The following is a 16,150-nucleotide window of genomic DNA, read 5'->3' as shown; positions in this document are numbered from 1 at the left end:
CTTTTTCTTTTTTTCTTTTTCTTCTTTTTCTTTCATTTTCAATTTTTATTTGTTGTTGTTCTTTAACTTTTTTTCAATGTTTCTATTTTTTTTAATTTTTTTAATTTTATTATTATTATTTTTTTTATTTTAATTTTCATTTTTTTATTATCGCTATTATTTTTGTTAAAAATTTTTTTTAGTCTTTTCTTTCTTTCTTTATTATCTAATCTTTGTTATTCTTGTTTCTTTTGTCTTTTCATTTCTTTTCAATTTTCTTATTCCCCCTTCCTTGAATTCTACCTGCCTACTCTCATTCTCTTTAGTGACTTCTTCCCTTCCCTTCTAATATCTTTCCTCTCAAGCATCAAATAAATCTATAAGAGTAAACAGTAACTCAGCAAACAGAACAAGAAGTAACATGAGCAGCATAAAAAAGCAAGGAAAAAAAAGGAGTACAAACAATGAAGGACAGCCTAAATATTCAGGAGGACCTAGAGTCAGCAGAAAAATGGTCATATAAAGAACTCAAGGAATACCTTAGACAGATGGAATGGAACCTTAAAGAAGATACGAGACAGCAAATCCAAACAGTGAAAGAACACTTTGAAAATGAATTACATAGACAGATAAAAGAAGAAGTTAAGCATCTTTATCAGGAGATTGAGATTATAAAAAAACAAACAAACAATAATTCTAGAAATGAAGGAAACGATAAAACAAATTAAAAACTCAATTGAGAGTATCACTAACAGAGTGGAGCAAGTAGAAGCCAGAACATCAGATAATGAAGACAAAATATATCATCTTGAAAAGAGCCTAGCCAACTCAGAAAGGCTGGTTAAAAACCACGGGAAAAACATCCAAGAGATATGGGATAACATAAAGAAACCAAACCTACGAGTCATCGGGATAGAAGAAGGTACAGAGATTCAAACCAAGGGAATGAGTAACCTGCTGAAAGAAATAATTACAGAAAACTTTCCAGAAATAAAAAAGGAAACGGATATACAAATTGTAGATGCATACAGGACACCGAGCACACAAAATCACAGTAGACCAACGCCAAGACACATTGTTATGAAGATATCCAATATACAGAACAAAGAGAAAATACTAAAAGCTACAAGAGAAAGGAGGCAGATTACATTCAGGGGTAAACCAATAAGGTTAACAACGGATTTTTCATCACAGACGCTGAAAGCGAGAAGATCCTGGAACAACGTATTTCAAACACTGAAAGACAATGAATGCCAACCAAGAATTCTGTATCCAGCAAAATTAAGCTTCAGGTACAATAACGAAATAAAAATCTTTCATGATAAACAAAAGCTAAAAGAATTTGCAGCCAGAAAACCAGCATTGCAAAGCATCTTGAGCAAAACACTACACGAGGAAGAAATGAAAAACAATAACCAAAACCATCAGTGGGAAGTGCCTCTATAAAGACAGAGGGCGGGGGGAAAGCTAACCATGGAGAAACAAACTAAACTAAAAAAAAAAAAAAAGAAGAAGAAGATAAATAATCAAACATGGCTGGAAGTAAAAACCATATATCAATAGTAACTCTAAACATTAATGGCTTAAACTCTCCAATAAAGCGACATAGGCTGGTAACATGGATTAAAAAAACAAATCCAACAATATGCTGCCTCCAGGAGACACATCTGATTGGAAAAGACATACACAGGCTGAAGGTGAAAGGTTGGGAAAAAATATACCACGCACACGGTCCTCGTAAGCAAGCAGGGGTGGCCATCCTCATATCGAATAAAATCGACTTCAAGACTAAGTTAATCAAAAGGGATAAGGAAGGACATTATATACTGTTAAAAGGAACCATTCACCAACAAGACATAACAATTATCAATATTTATGCACCAAATAATGGTGCTGCGACGTTCATAAAACAAATTCTCCTCAAGTTCAAGAATCAAATAGACCACAACACAATAATTATGGGTGACTTCAACACACCTCTCTCACAATTGGACAGATCCTCCAAACAAAAGCTGAATAAAGAAACTATAGAACTCAATATCACAATCAACAACCTAGACTTAACTGACATATATAGAATATATCAACCATCATCAAGTGGATATACTTTTTTCTCAGCAGCACATGGATCCTCCTCAAAAATAGACCATATATTATGCCATAGGGCAACCCTCAGTAAATATACAGGGGTGGAGATAATACCATGCATTTTATCTGATCATAATGGAATGAAACTGGAAATCAATGATAAAAGAAGGAAGGAAAAATCCTACATCACATGGAAAATGAACAATATGTTACTGAATGATCAATGGGTTACAGAAGACATAAAGGAGGAAATCAAAAAATTCTTAGAGATAAATGAAAATACAGACACAACATATCGGAATCTATGGGACACAATGAAAGCAGTTTTAAGAGGGAAATTCATCGCTTGGAGGTCATTCCTGAAAAAAAGGAAAAACCAACAAATAAATGAGCTCACACTTCATCTCAAAGCCCTAGAAAAGGAAGAGCAAAACAACAGCAAATGTAGCAGAAGGCAAGAAATAATTAAAATCAGAGCGGAAATCAACGAAATTGAAACAAAAGAAACTATTGAAAAAATTAACAAAACTAAAAGTTGGTTCTTTGAAAAAATAAATAAGATCGACAGACCCTTAGCCATGCTAATGAAGAGAAGAAGAGAGAGAACTCAAATCACTAACATACGGGATGAAAAAGGCAATATCACAACAGACACTACAGAAATACAGAAGACAATTAGAAATTATTTTGAAAACCTATATTCCAATAAAATAGAAGATAGTGAAGACATTGATAAATTCCTTAAGTCATATGATTTGCCCAGACTGAGTCAGGAGGATACTCACAACTTAAACAGACCAATAACAATAGATGAAATAGAAGAAGCAATCAAAAGACTTCCAACCAAGAAAAGCCCAGGACCGGATGGGTATACAGCGGAGTTTTACAAAACCTTTAAGGAAGAATTAATACCAATACTTTTCAAGTTATTTCAGGAAATAGAAAAAGAAGGAGCTCTGCCAAATTCATTCTATGAGGCCAACATCACCCTGATTCCGAAACCAGACAAAGACACCTCAAAGAAAGAAAACTACAGACCAATATCTCTGATGAACCTAGATGCAAAAATCCTCAATAAAATTCTGGCGAATCGGATACAAAGGCACATCAAAAAAATTGTGCACCATGATCAAGTAGGATTCATCCCTGGGATGCAAGGATGGTTCAATATACGGAAATCAATAAATGTTATTCACCACATCAATAGACTTAAAAATAAGAACCATATGATCATCTCAATAGACGCAGAAAAAGCATTTGACAAAGTACAGCATCCCTTTATGTTCAAAACATTAGAAAAACTAGGGATAACAGGAACTTACCTCAACATTGTAAAAGCTATCTATGCTAAGCCTCAGGCTAGCATCATTCTCAATAGAGAAAAATTGAAGGCATTCCCCCTAAAATCTGGAACAAGACAGGGATGCCCTCTATCACCACTTCTATTCAATATGTTCTCGAAACACTGGCCAGAGCAATTAGACAGACGAAAGAAATTAAAGGCATAAAAATAGGAAAGGAAGAACTTAAATTATCACTATTTGCAGATGACATGATTCTATACCTAGAAGACCCAAAAGGGTCTACAAAAAAAACTACTAGAACTAATAAATGAATTCAGCAAAGTGGCAGGATATAAAATCAACACGCATAAATCAAAGGCATTTCTGTATATCAGCGACAAAACTTCTGAAACGGAAATGAGGAAAAACACTCCATTCACAATATCCTCAAAAAAAATAAAATACTTGGGAATCAACCTAACAAAAGAGGTGAAAGATTTATATAATGAAAACTACAAAACCCTAAAAAGAGAAGTAGAAGAAGATCTTAGAAGATGGAAAAATATACCCTGTTCATGGATAGGCAGAACTAACATCATCAAAATGGCGATATTACCAAAAGTTCTCTATAGGTTTAATGCAATGCCAATCAAAATCCCAATGGCATTTCTTGTAGAAATGGATAAAGCAATCATGAAATTCATATGGAAAAATAAAAGACCCAGAATAGCAAAAGCAATTCTAAGCAGGAAGTGTGAATCAGGCGGTATAGCGATACCAGACTTAAAACTATATTACAGAGCAATAGTAACAAAAACAGCATGGTACTGGTACCAAAACAGGAGGGTGGACCAATGGTACAGAATAGAGGACACAGAGACTAATCCACAAAGCTACAACTATCTTATATTTGATAAAGGAGCTAAAAGCATGCAATGGAGGGAGGATAGCATCTTCAACAAATGGTGCTGGGAAAACTGGAAATCCATATGCAACAAAATGAAACTGAATCCCCTCCTCTCGCCATGCACAAAAGTTAACTCAAAGTGGATCAAGGAGCTAGATATCAAATCAGAGACTCTGCGTCTGATAGAAGAAAAAGTTGGCTCCGATCTACATATTGTAGGGTCGGGCTCCAAATTCCTTAATAGGACACCCATAGCACAAAAGTTGATAACAAAAATCAACAAATGGGACTTACTTAAACTGAAAAGTTTTCTCTCAGCAAGAGAAACAATAAAAGAGGTAAATAGGGAGCCTACATCATGGGAACAAATTTTTACTCCTCACACTTCAGATAGAGCCCTAATATCCAGAGTATACAAAGAACTCAAAAAATCAAACAATAAGAAAACAAATAACCCAATCAACAAATGGGCCAAAGACCTGAACAGACACTTCTCAGAGGAGGACATACAATCAATCAACAAGTACATGAAAAAATGCTCACCATCTCTAGCAGTCAGAGAAATGCAAATCAAAACCACCTAAGATACCATTTCACTCCAGTAAGATTGGCAGCCATTATGAAGTCAAACAACAACAAGTGCTGGAGAGGATGTGGGGAAAAGGGTACTCTTGTACATTGCTGGTGGGACTGCAAACTGGTGCGGCCAATCTGGAAAGCAGTATGGAGATTCCTGGGAAAGCTGGGAATGGAACCACCATTTGACCCAGCTATTGCCCTTCTTGGACTTTTCCCTGAAGACCTTAAAAGAGCGTACTACAGGGATACTGCTACATCGATGTTCATAGCAGCACAATTCACAATTGCTAGACTGTGGAACCAACCCAGATGCCCTTCAATAGATGAATGGATAAAAAAAATGTGGCATTTATACACCATGGAGTATTACGCAGCACTAAAAAAATGACAAAATCATAGAATTTGCAGGGAAATGGATGGCACTAGAGCAGATTATGCTTAGTGAAGCTAGCCAATCCCTAAAAAACAAATACCAAATGTCTTCTTTGATATAATGAGAGCAACTAAGAACAGAGCAGGGAGGAAGAGCAGGAAGAAAAGATTAACATTAAACAGATACATGAGGTGGGATGGAAAGGGAGAGAAAAGGGAAATTGCATGGTAATGGAGGGAGACCCTCATTGTTATACAAAATTACATATAAGAGGTTGTGAGGGGAATGGGAAAATAAACAAGGAGAGATATGAATTACAGTGGATGGGGTAGAGAGAGAAGATGGGAGGGGAGGGAGGGGGGATGGTAGAGGATAGGAAAGGTAGCAGAATACAACAGTTACTAATAGGGCATTATGTAAAAATGTGGATGTGTAACCGATGTGATTCTGCAAGCTGTATTTGGGGTAAAATTGGGAGTTCATAACCAACTTGAATCTAATGTATGAAATATGATATGTCAAGAGCTTTATAATGTTTTGAACAACCAATAAAAAAAAATTAAAAAATAAATAAATAAAAATAAACTGATTTAACAAAAAAACATTTCTTGCAAACTTAATAGTCCTTTTTTAAAAATCACCAATTTGTATTTTTAAGTCTTGAGGTAATGGAATGCTGATAATGACTGGTTCGATTTATTGCATCTCTACCACGTACAGTCTCCTTATAATAATAATAATGATGTTTTGCCACTGTGGGAGGTATTGTTTCTCACTTGTCTCTTATAAAACCATCAAATTTATAGTTGAGGAAACAGAGATCTTGTTAAAGGTCAATTAGTTAATTAGAAGCAGAACGAAACACAGAAGACAAGATCCTTTAACTTCTGACTGCCTGCCTTCCTACCATATTCTCTGCCTCTCTTGCTCAATTCAGGGTGCGTGGGGTCATCATTTGAATCAACTTATGATTGGAAACCTAAACCTAACTGGTTTTTCTGGCACCCCAAGTGTGGGAGATGATTAGGATTTATGAAATCCCACACAGGTGCTAGAAATTATTTCAGACAGGCAGGTCCTAGCCTGAGCCCATGGAAAGACCCAGTGCTCTCTGGGGTGCTTTATGCAGTGAAGCCACATAGGGCAGGAACTACACCTTGAACAATTCCTTCATTGTACTATTTAATGTTCATCATCAACATAGGAATTTATTGTTAGAAAACTCGGAGAGAGTATGTTTTTGTTGATTAACACATGTCAGAAATTGGAGTGAAACAGAATAAATGCAGTGCTACAGTTGAGATCTTAATTTCCCCCAAAGGCTGGATCCCCTTTACCTTGTGTGGTGTTACTGGGAGGTGTGGCACCTTTAGGAGGTAGGGCCTAGTGGGAGTCCTGAGGTCATGGGGATCTGCAGGGGATGGCAGGACCCCAGCCCTGTCTTCCTCTTCTCCTTTGCTTCCGGGCCATGAAGTAACTAGTGTGACTCTGCCAAATGCTCCTGCTATGATGTGCCACCATAACAACTAAAGCAATGTGTCCCACCAATAATCAGGGTTTGAAATCTTGAATCCATGAGCCAAACTAAACCTTTTCTCTTTATAAATTTGCTCTTTATAAACTTTTCCTGTCTATAAATTCATGCCTGTAAACCCAACAGCTCAGCAGGCTGAGGCAGGAGGTTTACAAATTCAAGGCAAGTCTCAGCAACTTAGTGAGGCCCTAAGAAAATTATCCAGACCCTGTCTCAAAATAAAATATGTGGCTCAGGGGATGTGGCTCAGGTTAAGCACCTTGGGATTAAATCCCCAATGCTGGAAAAAAAAATTTTACTCTCAGGTATTTGTTATAGTAAGAGAAAGCTGACAAAATGCCCTGTTAAAGTTATTTTGTTTGTTTGTTTTTGTACTGGGAATTGAATCCAGATGCACTTTACCACAGAGTTACATTCCCAGTCCTGTTCTTATTTTTTTTTTTTATTTTGAGGAAAGCCTCACTAAATTGCTGAGGTTGACTTCAAACTTGAGATCCTCCCGACTCAGCCTCCTCAGCTGCTAAAATACAGATGTGCACCAGATGTGTTAAAACTCTTTTAAGTCAGAAAAAATTCAGAAGAAATTCAAGTTAGAGTGTTTTATATTAGGATACAAGGAGTCACATTTCAGTCCAAAAGCTGAGGCTCTGTGGCCTGAGCTTTTCTGCACAGAGCCATAGAGTAGACCTGGAAAAACAGAGGTTCTAAGGCCTCACGAAACCCTGGAAATTTAGCTTCCAGGAAAATCACTCCAAGCCTCCACCATAAAGCATATACCTCTCTGCATCTTTCTATTTGCCTCTAGCCAGGAGACTATGCCTAGTCAATCACCTACTGTCAAAACACAGGTGGCTTACAGCCTTTCTTCCCTTAAGGAGAGACCATAGATTGAATTTCTCTAAGGTGGGGAATGGAACACACATAAGCCACCCATTCACAAGACAAGACCTCTAGTCTTAAAGACATCATTGAACAACCCTATGCTGTCTGTTGGAACACCCTGGAGAGGGAGGACATACACTTCATATTACAGACACTTGAGCAGAAGTTCAAATCTACTGGACTTTGAAAAATTGAAGATAATAAAAAAATGGGAAAAAACACCTTTTATAAAGAAGCACAGGGTAAAAAGATGAAGCCTAGATGTTGATACTAGTTAGAATTTGAAGGACAAAAAGGCAGAAGCTAACCAGCAAGTGTCAGGGTGGATGCCTGTGCGAGTCAGGAAGCAGCTTGCCGTCAGTGTTAATGAAGTCACCAGAGCCTTGGAAAGGCGGAAACTGCTCTTGGTTCTGGTGTGTAAGTCGGTCAAGTCTGTCAAGCCTGCCATCATCGCCTCACACGTGATTCAGTTAAGTGTAAACAGAACTGTTCTTGCCTGTTAGGTTCCCAGTCTCAGTGAGACACTCCACCGTGTCATTGGCTTAAAATGTGTGCTAGCAGTGGGGTTCAAAAAAAACACCACTGACTTTGTGGACAAAGTAAGAGCTATCATTCCCAGAGTGACCAGTTTAACTGTACCTTGGCTTCAAAACAGAACTGAAGATTCTTGAGACAATTTAGAGACTGAATCTTTGGGAAGCCAAGATAAAGAGACTTTGGAAACTTCATTTGAAGACCTCTCAAAGCACAAGAGAAAACTTAAAGGTCAGCATGTCTCTGTAGCATTACAGCTTCTTAAAATAAAGAAACTGATTTCTAACCCTAATAAGATAAGGAAACTACCCAAAAGTAAAAATACTACTTCAAAATAATCTTGTATAAACTTTTCATTTCAAGCAATCTATAAAAGGACACCTCGTAAAGAAGCCTTGAAACAAATAAAGTGAAATATATATATATATATATATATATATATATATATATACTGAAAAGACAATGATATATCCAAACAAATTAATAGTGTCATGATTAAAAACCAAAGAATAATAATTCTGTGTACTAATATTAATCAGGAAGTATTGCAAAGTCAAAAATATAGAACAGAGAGAGCATACTATATTTTTTTCAGTATACTATACTACCATTTGTGTGAAAAAGGGAATAGGAAAGATATAAATATGTGCATGTTATAGATAGATAAGTATGCGTATTCTTTATATACATAAGATCTTTCTGGAAGAATACACAATTTTAAGGAGTCTAAAAATTTTTACATTCTTCAAATTGAGATGTCTCTTGGGCATTCCTGTCTTCCTGTATTGCACTAGCAAGAATAATGCTGTTCTGTTTTCCTAATACATTTCTCATCTCACATATAAGAACACCAAAACAACAGAAATGGAAAAACTATGCCATTGGTAATAACCAAGTGGCATGAAAACTGGAAAGTTAAAATAAGTTAAGCAAACACACAAAGATTAGCTTTGAGAACTTACTCTGAGTAGGAGGCAGCATGAGAAGTTAGTGAGCATTATGGAGCACTAATCTCTCTACCCAGGAAGGACACTGTGTACAGCTCAATGCAATTCACGATGCAGGTCCTAGGTACACAGCTAGAAAGCTCTGAGTCTCAAACAACCTGCCTTATTTGCTGTACTGTTTCACTATAAGGCAATTTGTGAGTATTTGCCCCTCACTGTCTGACTTGCGGTTCAGACAAGGATACTGACCACAGAATGAGATACACTTCCTGTTGTAGATATGACATTATCAATGTTTCACTAGAGCGAAAACAAACAGAACATCAGTGAAGGTGTGGTAGTAATCAGAGCTGTTTAAATATCCTGCTTATTGTTCTTGCCACAAACTCCATATATATATATCTACCCAAAGTTCACATGTTGAATCCCAGTCCCCAGAGATGGTTTTTGAAGGTGGAAGGGAACTAGGTCATGATGAAATGGGAGTCCTCAGGAAAGAAATTAGTGCCTTGGAAAAGAGGCCTCAGAGACTTCCCTTCCCCTCCCCCCTTATTTTACTCAGTGAAAAAAGATGGCCATTTGTGAACTACAAAGCAGCTCCTTACCAGACACTGAGTTTGCCCACAACTTGATCTTGGATTTCCCAGGTTCCATCCTGGAAGAAATAAAATAATGTATCTATAAGTCATCTGAGCTATGGTATTTTTATACAGCACAAGAAGATTGACCATTCCTTTGCACACGGCCCCTTCTCTGTCCTGGAGCACATCTTTAAAATTCTCTTATATTAACTAACAATAGAGTACACCACTTTGAAATTGATTAAATTGCTTCTCAATCTTTTGTCTAAGATCAAGAATAAATTGACTCAAGACTTTTCTTCCTTCTGACTTTCAAAGAAATTTACACCATGGGAAACTATCACCATAATCTTGTTTTTCTGCTCCCTTAAACTTGGACTTGGCCAAAGGACTTGCTTTGGTCAACAGAATAAGAGCAGAAATAATTGAAACTCTAACAGCTAGTGCATGCTTCCCCACATTCTTGTTTCCCCTGCCACGGTGACCACTACAATGGATAGTGCCTCTTCTTTCAACCTGGATCTAAGAGCAAAAATAAGCGGGAGCAGCATCCCATGCGCCCCTAAAGTAAAAATGTAGCACGAGTGAGAAATGTCATTTATATCACAGAAACTTGGCTTCTGTGCTGTCATGGCATAGCCTGGACTATCTTGATTGAGGCAGAGGTTTGAAGCAATTATTTACTGAGGAGGCAGTGAAGCCGCTGGAGAAGGCCACAGAGAGGGTCTTGCGCTCATGATGGAGTTAGTTTCTGGGCTGCACAGAGAGAGAAGCCGAGTACTAAGCCCCCCTCCTACTTGGGAAACTGTCACCAGGTGGTCACTGATGCAAGCAAGCTGAGGGTGCTGTTCCAGCTCCTGCAGCACTCAGTCCTCTATCCAGAAGTGGGGAGCCTGAGCCCTGAGCCACATAGCTGCAGGGCCCACCTGCACATCTAGCAGCTGATTGCTTATGACATGCTGCCTCCATTGGTGGGTCTGCTAGAAAACAGAGAACTTAAAGCCCAGAAGGAGGCTGTCTAGGTGGTGGCTAACATCACAATAGGTTCACTTTGGACTAACAGTTGTTCCAGCTTGTCCAATCTGGAGTCTTAGAGCCACTGGCAAAGCTGCTCACTATCCCGATGTTAAAATTGTTCTAGTATCCTCAATGTTCTCTCTTATGTCACCAGATGGCAGAGAAACTGTTTGAGAAGGAAAACTTTGTTTTCAAATAGCAGAACTCAGCGGGATTAATGAATTGAGGATTTACAATTTCATGAGAACCATCAGGTTGGTCAGACTGCCCTGAATATCCTCAAGAAACATTGCTAAGAAGATGATGGAATCATTTTACCAATCAAGGACCAAGACTGAATTCATAAAGTGCTTAAGAACAAAATAATAGACTTCTACAACCTCTAAGCCAATAACCAAACATCAAAGGATAACTTCTTTAAGAATCAGAAATCCTATGTCTTAGTATATTACTAATTTAAAACTTTAAAAACTTAAAAAAATGTTCAACACTAAATAAAAATAAAAAAGGGCTCTCCATTATTACCCTTCCACACAAATTGAGGCCCAGAGTATTTTTTGTCTAAAATCATAAGCCAAACCAGCCAGGACTGAAGTTCAGGTTCCTAGTCTCCCAAAGCCAGGTCTCCTGTTTCCCAACACTGATATCCTCAAGTGGCTAGACATGGGTGGCTATTGACCATTGCCTTGCCCTATCAGTCTGTGACCTCTACAATTTTAATTTTCCAGAATTTCTCTCCACTTCCTTTATAATCGTTCAGTTGTCTGACTTCCCATATGTAAGCCCTCTCAGCTCATAGACTGTATCAGCTATGTTATACCTCAAGTCAGTATACTTGTTTACAAATATAGTAGTGCCTAAAACCATAGATAGTACCTAACTCTAGATAATGCACTGATAACCAAGACTGCTATCAAGTAACTGTTATGAAGGTAAGATGTGCAGTCTAGATACATTGGATGAAGAGATGATTCATAGTCCAGGCAGGATGAATCGAAATGACAAGAGATTCCATCTGGTTTCATCAAAAAGATGTGCAATTTAAAACTGAAGAGTTGTTAATTTCTAGATTTCTCCACTTATTATTTTTGGGCTGCAGCTGACTGTAGGTAACTGGAACCATGAAAAGTGAAACCATAGATAAGGGGAGACTACTGTATTCCGAAGACCAATTATTGGCTCAGAAACAGGGATAGTAAGTGGGGACCTCCGTGAAATTAGCTATTAATGGCACACTGAAGAAAATGAGTGAGCTCCTTAGCGCCTGTGGCAATCAATCTGGGAGGTCCATAGTCAAATTCTGAAGATTCCCCGGGACTGAGAGGATAAATCCAATTGGGAAGCTTTGCTTTAGACTACAGTGTGTTGAGACTTCTTAGGTATACTGTATACATTTATACATACTTATGGGAACGTGTGTATATTTTATGTACAGAATTTTACTCTGGCTCCTCCACAAAGCAGATATCAAGACAGAATTAGACAAGCAAGGATTCTCTGTTGGGCTCAAGAAGTTATACAAGAGGAAATAGTCAAAGGTTTGCCAAAGTCTGACAGAGGTAGCAAGCTGTGATGCAAGTCGGACCTTGAACAAAAAGGAGAGGGAAAGAAGATTAAGTAGTAGTGTCCCAAACAACCATGCAGTAGGGAAGGCTTGGCAAATCCACTGGAGGGTTCTGGAACTTAAGACAGCTATCAGAGAAATTCTCTGTCTCCCAGAAATTGACACTCTCCAGTATTCCTATTGCAATCAGTCAGTGCCTGGGAGCTACCTGTGGGAGTCTTTGCTGTAAATCTTGAGGACTCCAACAGCTGGAATATGCTGAATGCTTATATGACCCCTACAGTTTAGGGAATTTGATTTAAAAGAATTCTCATTTTTAATTTTTTTTTCATTTTAGAGATACATGACAGTAGAGTGTATGTATTTTGACAATTATACATATATTGACTATAACAATTCTCATTAGGATCCCATTCTTGTGGTTGTACCTGAGGTTGAGATTCACTGTGGTATATTCATACAGGAACACAGGAAAGTTATGTCTGATTCATTCCACTGTCATATTCCTATTCCCCCTTTGCATTCATTCCCTTTGTCTAATCCATTGAACTTCTGTTCTTCCCTCACTCACTCACATCTTGTTGTATGTTAGCATCTGCATATCAGAACATTCAAATCTTTGGCTTTTTGAGATTGGCTTCTTTCACTTAGTATGCCAGTCTCTAGATCCAGCCATTTACTGGCAAAAGTCATAGTCAATTCTTTTTTATGGCTGAGTAATATTACATTGCATTTATATACCACATTTTCTTTATCCATTCATCTGCTAAGGGCACCTAGGTTGGTTCTATAGCTTAGCTACTATAAGTTGAGCTGCTATAAATATCAATATAGCTCTGTCACTGTAGTATGATGATTTTAAATCCTTTGGGTATAAACCAAGGAGTGAGATAGCTTGGTCAAATGGTGGTTCCATTCCAAGTTTTCTGAGGAATCTAATACCGCTTTCCATAATGGTTGCAGCAATTTGCAGTCCCACCAGCAATGTATGAATGTACCTTTTCCCCATTTTCTTGCCAACATTTATTGTTGCTTGTATTCTTTTTTGTTGCCATTCTGAAATCTCAGCATAGTTTTAATTTGCACTTCTCTAGTTACTAGAGATTTTGAACATTTTTTTCATATATTTGTTTGCTATTTGTATTTCTTTTGTGAAGTGTTTATTCAGTTCCTTTGCCCATTTATTAATTGGGCTATTTGTTTGACTTTTGTTTGTTTGTTTGTTTTGGTGTTATATATCCCAGAGATTAACACTTTATCTTGAGGTGTAGATGGCAAATAGTTTTCTCTCATTCTGTAGGCTCTCTCTTCAGACTCTTGAAGCATAACGATACCAGACCTTAAATTATACTACAGATGCTGGGCGTGGTGGTGCACACCTATCATCACAGCATCTTGGGAGGCTGAGGCAAGAGGATTATGAATTCAAAGCCAGTCTCCGCAACTTAGTGAAACCCTGTCTCTAAATAAAATGTAAAAAGAAAAAAAAAGGGGGGGGGGCTGGAGATATGACTCAGTGGTTAAGCACCTCTGAGTTCAATTCCTGGTAACAAATAAATAAATAAAACTACACAGCTATAGTAACAAACGCAGCATAATATTGGTATCAAAATAGACATAAAAGCCAATGGAACAGAATAAAAAGCACAGAGACAAACCCACATAAATACAGTTATCTCATACTAGACAAAAGTGCCATGAACAAACATTAGAGAAAAGATAGCCTCTTCAACAAATGGTACTGGGAAAACTGGAAATCCATATATAGCAGAATGAAATTTAATCCCTCTCTCTCACCCACACAAAACTCAACTCCAAGTGGATCAAGGACATGGGCATTAGACCAGAGACCTTGAGCCTACTAGAAGAAAATATAGGTCCAACTCTCCATCATGTCAGTTTAGGAACTGACTTCCTGAACAAGATTCCTAAAATGCAAGTAAAATCAAGAATCAATAAATGGGATGGTATCAAACTAAAAAGCTTCTTTACAGCAAAGGAAACAAGAGCATGAAGAAAGAGCCTACAGAATGATTTAAAAGTATTCTCTAAATGATGTGGTGCAGCAATATTGCCTTTCACTATACCTATATATTGACTTGCAGCCTCAAGTGGGACAAGTGATGTGAACAGGGGCATTGTCATCTGATTCAGCACTTCCTGTTTTGGACAATGCTATGTGAGTTTTTGTGCACCCAGCCTGTTACTTGACTTTACATAGGGTGACTAACACCTTGGTCTATTAACTGTTTTGTCCCTTTCTTTCCTTCCTTCTCCTCCCATGTCTGAGCCTTGTTTTACTTATCTATATTTTCATTGTTTCTTTCCCATATTCAATGAACTGTCTAATTGTTAAGAAGCACAAACCTACTCAACATTTAAAAATTCTTCTTAGCTGAGAATGTCAAACAAAGGAGAAAAACATGTAAACATGCATAACGATATAACACCTTAGCTTGAAGATGAAGAATAAATCTGTATTGAGTTAAAGCTATTCCAAGCTTTAAGGTCTTAAAGGTCTTATTTGGGACACTACTACTCAATCTTCTTTCCCTATCCTTTTTGCTCAAGATCAGACTTGCATCACAGTTTGCTACCTCTGTCAGGTGATAAAAGTATCATCCTGCTCAGTCATATGCGTTTGCTGGTGAGACTCTGAAGAAGGCTGAGATAGACACAGCCCAATGGACTAAACCTGAGAGATGACAAGAGGCAGAGTAAACCCCAGAATGGAGTTCTGACAGAGCCAGAAGAACTTGGGACTGCACATGAGACACCAAGGTGCACTACACCCCAGTCACTGGGATGCCCATGACCTGGCCTCTATGAATTGGTGTCTCACACAGTGATGAATTTAGACATCTGAATCAGGACAGAAACCTTAAGGCACAACCAAGACAGAAAGTATGAGACACAAATGTAGAGACCAAAATGAGCAACTAAGTGGATCCACTAATCACAGGTTTGTTCAAATATCTGTCGAGGGCCTACCATATTTTTAGGTATCTATCCTTTAGAAGTTAGCATCTAGAGAGGAGAGACACATAATTTAATACTCAAGCTTAAGTATTATGAAGATATACAAAACAGAGTTAAGAAGTTAGTAGGTAGTAAGTTGAGACTTCACAAAGACATTGAAACTCACAGACAGACCCAGATTGGTACAGATGAGCAGAAACTTAGACATAATAAAATATAAACACAAAGATGGAATCACTAAAACATCAAGGTTTAGAAAAAAACTAGCCAGACGTAGAGCCTCTGCACCATTTCCTTGCTATCTCTGGAGGGTGAAGTAAGAGTGGCAGACCTCCTCATCCTCTTTGGCCAACTGAGAGATCTTCTTCAAAGCCATCAACTATGAATAAACAAGTCTTTCAAAAAAAAAAACTATGAATAAACAAGTCTTTCAAAAAAATAAAATAGTGGTTTTTAAATTGTGGTACAAACTCACAAATAATTTCAATACAATAAATTAAACATCCCATCTACTCTTTTCTAAACTTACCTGCCAGTGTGCGTGTGGTGGAAGGACAGATCTATATTCTCTTTTGCACGTCTCATTTTATGGCTGGGTCTCCCATATTTTAGAAAAAAAGACACAAATCCTAAATCATCTTATTCTGTACTGCCTACAGGTGTAATAGCCTCTGAAGCATCAAATAAAGATAATTTAAAAATATTGTCTGTAAAACTTTTAATCAAAGTCCAATACCCAGTTCAATGTACTTTTATATCAAGAATAAGTTTTAATATCACAATTAGTAAAAGGCTCCAGTTTTTCAAAATTATCCCAGAATCTATGAGGGACAGCTGCCAGGAAATAAACACCAAAGCATAATGGCATATAGTGCTTTGCTGTGTTATCTTAAACTTTTCATT

At 37.6% G+C, this 16,150-nt stretch overlaps 1 pseudogene; it reads left to right on the top strand.

Annotated features, from left to right (window-relative positions):
- The window catches only part of LOC124099658 (ribonuclease P protein subunit p38-like), a 53,824-nt pseudogene extending 45,327 nt beyond the window's left edge, over positions 1-8,497 (top strand).
- The last annotated feature ends 7,653 nt before the right edge of the window (positions 8,498-16,150 follow it).

This window comes from Marmota monax, unplaced genomic scaffold, assembly GCF_021218885.2.
Source record: "Marmota monax isolate L192 unplaced genomic scaffold, Marmota_monax_Labrador192_F-V1.1 WCK01_AAM20220418_F8-fsc00026, whole genome shotgun sequence".
Classification (NCBI taxonomy): domain Eukaryota; kingdom Metazoa; phylum Chordata; class Mammalia; order Rodentia; family Sciuridae; genus Marmota; species Marmota monax.
Note: the sequence above shows the minus strand (reverse complement) of the source record. Positions and strands in the feature narration are given on the sequence as shown.